The sequence below is a fragment of the Notothenia rossii genome (assembly GCF_949606895.1).
Source record: "Notothenia rossii genome assembly, chromosome: 7".
Taxonomy (NCBI): Eukaryota; Metazoa; Chordata; class Actinopteri; order Perciformes; family Nototheniidae; genus Notothenia; species Notothenia rossii.
This window is the reverse complement of record NC_136905.1, coordinates 71,734,729-71,743,810: the sequence shown is the minus strand read 5'-3', so window position 1 is coordinate 71,743,810 and position 9,082 is coordinate 71,734,729.

Below are 9,082 nucleotides of genomic sequence, written 5' to 3'. Positions count from 1 at the left end.
ACCAAACCGTTTGTAAATCAGTAAAGATTTCAGCGAGTTAAGAGTATTTTTGTGCAGATCACTCACCTTACAACAGCTACCATAACGCGAATCAGAGTAACTGTTGACTGTGGCAAGATGGCGGCCGGTCAGCTACGCTGGAAAATCTCCCATGAGCCATCTAGTGTTTATATATATCTATGCGCACACCGACACAGAGGTATGGAAAGCCCAAAGTGCCACTATTCGCCCGTTAAAGAACGGGCGTTTTTCGCGCGAAACATGCGCGTTTTTTAATATGATAATGAGCCCCGCCTTCTGTTTTGCATAGCCAGTAAATGTAAAGTGTGTGCAACCAATCAGTGAAGAGTTAAGCCAGACTAAAGCAATCTGTTGATGAAAAGCTCCTGTAACCTACCCCATTGTGAGATTTATATAGATAGATAGATAGATAGATAGATAGATAGATAGATAGATAGATAGATAGATAGATAGAAAGAATAAAGAATAATCATAATAATTAAATCTAAATTAAACATTTACAGTAAATAATATAAAGTATAAATATATCTACAGTCACAACTTCATTATTGTTATTCATACTTTCTGTTATAGTTTATTAATGTTCCTGTGCTTTCAGTTTCCATCCAGTAATATAATCACAATGCTATTTTGAAGGTGTATTCAAAACAATCTATGTAATGCAACTTGCTGTACGTACTGCTACACCTACTATTGGGGAATCTGATGTATGTTGTAATGTTTGTGCTGGAGCCGCTTCATCCAAAACAATACTCCGGTTAGAGAGATCACACCTGACGGGAAATACAGTCTCAATTGGTAAACATTGTGAATATGAGAGGGGGAAAAATGAGTATAATAAATGCTTTTTAGACAATAAGAAATATAAAGTTAACTCAACTAAAGTTGCTCAGTATTGTTTTATTGTCAATACTATTACTGCATAACTAATATCTCACATCTGAAGGTTTAAAGCAAAGGCACCTTAAAAAAAAGATTGGTCTTTCAATACATTTAGTTGATTTTGTTTTTTGAATTGTTTATCTAAAATCAAGTAGCTATAACTGGTATTTATCGTTTTAAGATACAGTCTGGTTATAATGCTGTTTGAAGGAGGCACACAGGTAAGAGCATTAACTAGCTAATGTATCTTAGCTTGAATTAAATGTATTTAACGTATAATTAAGTGACTGCAAAAGACAAATAACTAATGTCATGCAAGAATATTAATCTTCGCTTGATTCCAGTGTTGAATTTATATATATTACATATACTGATTTATATATACAGTCCATGGTAAAAACCCATATATACATATATCTAGGATCCTAGGATCTACAGTGGGGCAACAAATTATTTAGTCAGCCACCAATTGTGCAAGTTCTCCCACTTAAAAAGATGAGAGAGGCCTGTAATTTTCATTCTAGGTATACCTCAAGTATGAGAGACAAAATGAGAAAAAAAAAATCCAGAAAATCACATTGTCTGATTTTTAAAGAATTTATTTGCAAATTATGGTGGAAAATAAGTATTTGGTCAATAACAAAAGTTAATCTCAATACTTTGTTATATACCCTTTGTTGGCAATGACAGAGGTCAAACGTTTTCTGTAAGTCTTCACAAGGTTTTCACCATAGACTGTATATATAAATGGACGTAGTGTCCGTGACGTCACCCATAGGATTCTGCAGAGTTGCCGAGAAGCCCTTAGTAGGCGGAGTCGGCCACTAACGGCTCGACAGTGACGTCAGAGTTCAACTCCCGCCTTCTCCAAATAAGGGCAAAGAGGCGGAGCCGAGGCGGGACCTGCTGCCTCCGAACTGGAAGTAAACAGAGCTAGCTCAGGCTAAGAAGCTAACTATATCGATAGTAATATTTATTGCATCCATGGGTAGAAACATGTTTTTTTCTGCTGTAAAGTTGGGCATTTTAACATGGGGGTCTATGGAAATTGCTCCTTTCTGCAGTCAGTCCCTAGCGGCCCATGTATGAACTGCAGTGTGTTGCACTTCCGTATTGGCGTCCGGGCTGTTCACCAGAGTTTGCCGCTTGGTTTTCACACACTGTTGCTGGTATTTTGACCCATTCCTCCATGCAGATCTCCTCTAGAGCAGTGATGTTTTGGGGCTGTCGCTGGGCAACACGGACTTTCAACTCCCTCCAAAGATTTTCTATGGGGTTGAGATCTGGAGACTGGCTAGGCCACTCCAGGACCTTGAAATGCTTCTTACGAAGCCACTCCTTCGTTGCCCGGGCGGAGTGTTTGGGATGATTGTCATGCTGACAGACCCAGCCACGTTTCATCTTCAATGCCCTTGCTGATGAAAGGAGGTTGTCACTCAAAATCTCACGATACATGGCCCCATTCATTCTTTCCTTTACACGGATCAATCGTCCTGGTCCCTTTGCAGAAAAACAGCCCCAAAGCATGATGTTTCCACCCCCATGTTTCACAGTAGGTATGGTGGTCTTTGGATGCAACTCAGCATTCTTTCTCCTCCAAACACGTCTAGTTGAGTTTTTACCAAAAAGTTCTATTTTGGTTTCATCCGACCATATTACATTCTCCCAATCCTCTTCTGGATCATCTAAATGCTCTCTAGCAAACTTCAGACGGGCCTGGACATGTAACTGGCTTAAGCAGGGGGACAAGTCTGGCACTGCAGGATTTGAGTCCCTGGCGGCGTAGTGCGTTACTGATGGTAGCCTTTGTTACTTTGGTCCCAGCTCTCTGCAGGTCATTGACTAGGTCCCCCCGTGTGGTTCGGGGATTTTTGCTCACCGTTCTTGTGATCATTTTGACCCCACGGGGTGAGATCTTACGTGGAGCCCCAGATCGTGGGAGATTATCAGTGGTCTTGTATGTCTTCCATTTTCTAATAATTGCTCCCACATTTGATTTCTTCACACCAAGCTGCTTACCTATTGCACATTCAGTCTTCTCAGCCTGGCACAGGTCTACAATTTTGTTTCTGGTGTCCTTTGACAGCTCTTTGGTCTTGGCCATAGTGGAGTTTGGAGTGTGACTGTTTGAGGTTGTGGACAGGTGTCTTTTATACTGATAACGAGTTCAAACAGTTGCCATTAATACAGTTAGCAAGTGGAGGACAGAGGAGGCTCTTAAAGAAGAAGTTACAGGTGAGAGCCAGAAATCTTGTTTGTTTGTAGGTGACCAAATACTTATTTTCCACCGTAATTTGCAAATAAATTCTTTAAAAATCAGACAATGTGATTTTCTGGATTTTTTTTTCTCATTTTGTCTCTCATAGTTGAGGTATACCTAGGATGAAAATGACAGGCCTCTCTCATCTTTTTAAGTGGGAGAACTTGCACAATTGGTGGCTGACTAAATACTTTTTTGCACCACTGTATATATCCTGCCTTTCTACAAATATATTAGGGACTATGGTGTTAACAAATCCAAGAAAAATGTGTAGTGTATATAATGAGTGTTTACACTAGTATCCTATCCATGTGAACCTGTTTTATTTGTGATTACCTCACATCCTTTAGGGTGGTCCGGGAGCATGCACCCCGGGAAGATTTTTGTCCTTACATTGAAGTTAAAGCATCAATCTGGTGCACTTTGAGGGCAACATTAAGAGAAGTATGGATACAGCTCTCAACACTCATATGAAACAGAAGTGTATAATGAAGCTTGTACATTTACAATGAATACAGTCAAGTTTCAGGACTAATAATAATGACTAAATTCTCCTTTATCCTTAGCTCTTTAACAGTGATAATAACACAACATCTGTATGGGAATGTGAATGTAACAGTGCCTAGCTTAGCTGCTAACAACATGACAAACGGTCAGATTCAGCGGCACCACGAAGTATACAGCAGCTAGCTTCAATGCCCACAAAGTTAGCCAGAATTAGCAAGAACCTTCAAACAATACAACAAATGAAAAAATACACGCTTTCCTCTCACAACGAACCACGGTGATGTAATACAGATTATATATTACATGGGTTGATACATTTATAGTGCTTTGTTTACTGTAATTAAAAAGGGAAATAATGAATGAGAAAATTGAAGAAATACAACTACGCAGCTCCCGCCTTCACTCGTCTGAATCGAGCGAGGAAGAGCGCAGTGATCCCTCCCACTGGAACCCCAAGGCATTAGCAACAGATTAACGCACAATCAACCCATACAGCAGGATACATCTATCTCTCAGAATTGACTATTCTTGTCTGTCACATACTCCCCTTCAAAATAGATGTTGTCCCTAACATCCTAAAACTTTTACCTCTAGCGGCCTGTAGTGCAGTTAAAGGTTAAACTGTATACCATCAATTAACATAATATGTATTATTTCAGGCTAAACATTTTTGCTACATTTACATGTAAAGTACAATTTTACAGTCTGGAACTCTTTTCATACATATGTTTTGACCTACTTTATCACATATAGTTTCAACATAGCCCTTTGCTACCTTGTTAACAGTTCTGCTTGTGCAGCATGTCCAAGTGAACTCCCCTCCTTTAAAACAGGTGAGTGAGATATGATTGACTGCAACAGTGTCATGTAAATGGTATTATTGTGTGAAAACACAGCCCATGTAAATGTATCTCATGTCAACAGTCACTTTGAATGTGAACTCTGCCGTCCATTTTCCTTTTTATGTGTTCTTTGAGTGTAATGTATGTGCGTTTACTCAGTTCAATGGTGTGCAATGTCACTACCCTCATATCCATAGTACTGCTGAAAGTGGTATGGCGGTACTGTGTGTGTCCATGGCACCTTTAAGTTTGTATGCAAAGGTGGTGTTTTTATGTTGCAGCAGGCTGGTGAGCCAAGCCTATCATATGTGAAGACCTTTGGCCGTCTGCATTGTCGTCGATGCCCCTGAAGCTCCTTACTACTGGTGTCACTTTGAGCAGGTGATGGGACAGCATTCTCCACAGGTAGATCCTCAACGTAGCTGTCCTCAACGTAGCTGTTCTCAACATAGTTGTCCTCTCCAACCGGCAAGTACCCAACTTCGTGTGCCATTTCTTGTTCTTTCTCTGGCTCAGCTGACAGGTTTTCCTCAGAGTGTATGCATTCAAGCTCCACAGGTGTACTAGTGCACGCAGGATTCAATGTCTCAGGTGGGCATGGATTTGATTACTGCTTAAGTGGTGCTAGATAATACTCATCATCCTCTTCCTCTTCCTCGGTTTGCTCCGCCTCCTCATTTCTCTCCACACTCTTTCTCTTTGCACGTGGCTGTACTTGAGTTTCCAGCGGCAGGTTTTCACATGGGAGGAGAAGATTACGATGTAAAACCCTTGATCTCCCTGTCCCTCTCTCAGGTCTGAGTTCATAAACAGGGATATCTTGACCCACTTGACGCACAACTGTGTGAACAGCATCTTCCCAGTGATTTCTCAGTTTGCCAGGACCACCGCGAGGTGTCATGTTCCTGATTAATACACGATCACCAGGTTGTAATACTGAGCTTCTCACCTTACTGTCATAATGCCTCTTGCTTCTCATAGCAGCTTTGTGAGCATTTTCTCTTGTGATCTCGTATGCCTCCTCCATGCCCTGCTTCCACTTTTCCATGTAACGATGATGATTACTATCCCCTTGCTCTATGGTTAAGTCGAACAGCATATCAACTGGCAACCGTGGAGAGCGTCCATACAACAGGTTGAAGGTTGAGAAACCTGTTGCATTACTACGAGTACAGTTGTAGGCGTAAATCAGTTTATTTAGTGAGTCTTTCCAGTTGGTCTTTTGTCTCTCTGTGAGAGTCTTTAACATCTGGAGTAATGTTCGGTTAAACCGCTCGACCTGTCCGTTTCCTTGTGGGTAGTAGGGAGTGGTTCTCGACCCAGCAAATCAACAGTACTTTCTCAATTGTGTGAACAATTGGTTTTCAAATTCACCAGCCTGATCATGGTGTATTCTTGTCGGAAAGCCAAATCTCAGCACATAGTCGTTAAAAAAAATTCTGCAACTGTTTTTCCTGATTTGGAAGTCGTGGCGTAGGCCTGGGCAAAATGTGTAAAGTGGTAAACAATTACAAGAATATATTCATAACCACCCTTACATTTGTCAAGGTGCAAGAAATCAATTGAGACAAGCTCAAACGGTTGAGTGGTGACAATGTTCGTCAGTGGCGCTCTTGTCTGACGGCTTGGCTTCTTGTGCTTGAGGCACACACATCTCCTCATGACATAATCTTCAATTTCTCGTTGCATGTAGGGCCAGTAAAACCGGTCCCGTACCAAAGATGTAGTCCTGTCTGCACCTTGATGGCCCATTTCATCGTGGAGCTCCTTTAATACTGTAATTTTGTGCTTTTCTGGAAGCACAAGCTGTGTTCTGTTTACAGTTTTCCTGTACAACACTCCACTCTCATTAATCTCCAACTTGTGCCACTCTCTTAGCAGACATAAGATTTGTGAACTGAGTTGTTTGAGTTCTGGGCCTGCTGGCTTATTTTCTGCCAGCTTGTACTGAATCACTGCTCCAACATTGGGATCATTTCTTTGGTCATGTTTGATCTGTCCTATTGTTAATGGAATGATGGAGGCGTCTACAGTTATTGCTGCACAACTTAATGAGACACCCATGGACCATGACACACTGGATTCATCCTGGTTATCCACTGCTTGTGTAGCTGCTCCAATCACATCATATGACATTTCCTCTGTACACTCATCCATGAATATTTCCACGTCCAAAGGCATTCTGGACAGACTGTCGGCATCAATGTTTTCCTTACCAAGGCGGTATTTCATTGTGAAATGGAAGTCTGCTAGTTCTGCTACCCATCGACAACCTGTTGCATTCAGTTTGGCAGTGGACAGTACGTGGGCTATTGTCACTGTAGACCAGGGGTCGGCAACCTTTTTGATATGAAGTGCTATTTAAAAAAGAAATTGTTATCAGCGTGCCGACGATTGAGAATTATCAAGGGGGGGGGGGGGGGGGGGGGGGTTGAGGAGCTTGACGCTCGTGAACTATCAGCCGGAGGGCGGGGGGAGCCTCGCTGCGGGGAAGCAGTGTGTGGACCTGTCAACGAAACTTAAACATTTACCACATTTAAATAATTGGTTTAAACGGCATAATAATAAGGACAATCGTCCGTTCTGTGATTCTCCAGAACACACATGTTATGATATAACTTAAGGGTCATGCAGAGTGAGATGAGTTCGCTGTCCCTTTTAAGAGAGAGAGAGAGGGGTGTGGCTTGTGCATGTGTGTGTGGATGGCAGAGCGACAGTGAGGGAACGTGTGTATGTTTCTGGAAGTGAAACGAAGCATCAGAAAAACAGAGGTCTGTCTGTGATGTATTTTGTGAAACAGAAGAACAGCTAAATAAATGCAACGGCCTCCCAAGAAGAGCTCGCCTTTCTCCAGTCATTTAAGCTAAAGCGGGTTATTGAACCTGAAGCTTGTTGCTGCTGCCCTCCTCGACTACGGTCTGGGAGCCGACAGGAAAGTTCAACACACAGATGGCCAGTACGCCCCTTTGTAGCATATTATTTCGATGAGCAGATCGCCACTGGGCTTTCAACTAAAGACACAGCCACGCAAAGACTGCGCTATTTGTACAGCTCTTTATGGGTAGGCCTACTGCAATTTGTGAATTGCTTTCCTCTGTGGTGAAACGATCAGCAATACACCACGGAGGAAAGCGGCAGAAAGTCACCTGGAGTTAAAGAGAGCGGGACTGCGTTGCGTGCATGGCTTCCTTCTGCAGGTAGACGCGCTCTGGCGGCGGTCTCGTTCAGGATCCGAAAATACAATTTTAATATTATTGCACACTTATTCCACTTATTCCTAGTGTGCCACTGCTGGCACGCGTGCCAGGGGTTGCCGACCCCTGCTGTAGACGGTGAAGAATGGTGCATAGGCAATCACGGAATTTTTCTGTGATTGCCCATTTGAGGGCAAGAAACTCTAATTTGCCTGAGTTGTAATTTTTCTCTGCTGTAGTTAAAGTACGGGAACCATAAGCAATCACACAAAGCTTTCCATTTTGCTTTTGGTACAATACTGCCCCCAATCCCTGGTTGGAAGCATCGGTATGGAGGACAAATGGCTGTGAAAACTCTGGGAAACCTAGAATAGGAGGCTGCGAGAGACAGTCTATCAACAGTTCCAATATTAACTGATACATGTCAGTCCACTTGATGGGTGCATTGGATGCAACTCCTCTACTGTTTCTTTTTGTTTTACACTTATTTTTGTTTTTCAGCGTTTCAGTTTCTGTAGGTGCTTTAAGCATCTTTGATATACTGCCTGTAATAACTTAATAGTCCCATTATTGCTCTTAACTCACCGACAGTTCCTGGGTGCTTGTTTTTCAGGGCCGTTACTGCAGCAGTATCGGCAGGGTCCACTCTATTTCCCTCAGCAGACACAATTCTTCCAAGGTAACGTACTTGTGTTTTAAACAGGTCACACTTTCTGGGCTTTAGTTTTATCCCATGCTCCCTCAGCCGTTGTAGCACCCTTCTGACAGCATTGATATGGTCCTAAAATGACCTGCTAAACACAAGAACATCATCAAGATATGGCACACATATTTCATCCCTTAAGCCCTCCAAGCACTCTCCCATGCAGCGTTGGAATGCTGCAGGGGCATTCATGAGGCCAAACGGGATTCGTACCCACTCATAAAGGCCCCAGGGGGTCACAAAGGCTGTTAGGTGTCTACTGTCTTTGGCCATGAAACCCTGGTGGTATGCCTTACCCTGGTCCAGCAGTGAAAACAGTGTGTTTCCTCCCAGGTTATCCATAATGTCCTGTACTCTGGGGATGGGATGGCGATCTGAGTGGGTTTTCCTGTTGAGCTCCCTGTAGTCAATACATAAACGTAGAGTTCCGTCCTTTTTTCTTACGCAGACGATTGGAGAGGAGTAGGAAGACATGGACTTTTCAACCCACCCTTCTGTTATCAAGTCCAGCAAGTAATCTTTCATCTCTTTGTATAAGGGTTTTGGAACAGAGCGGTAGGCTCTTGACACTGGCTCAGCATCCTGTAGTGAAATCTTCATTTGCAAGTTTTCCACACAGCCTATGTCGTCATCAGACTTGGAAAATGACTCTGATTCTTCTCTTAGCATCTGA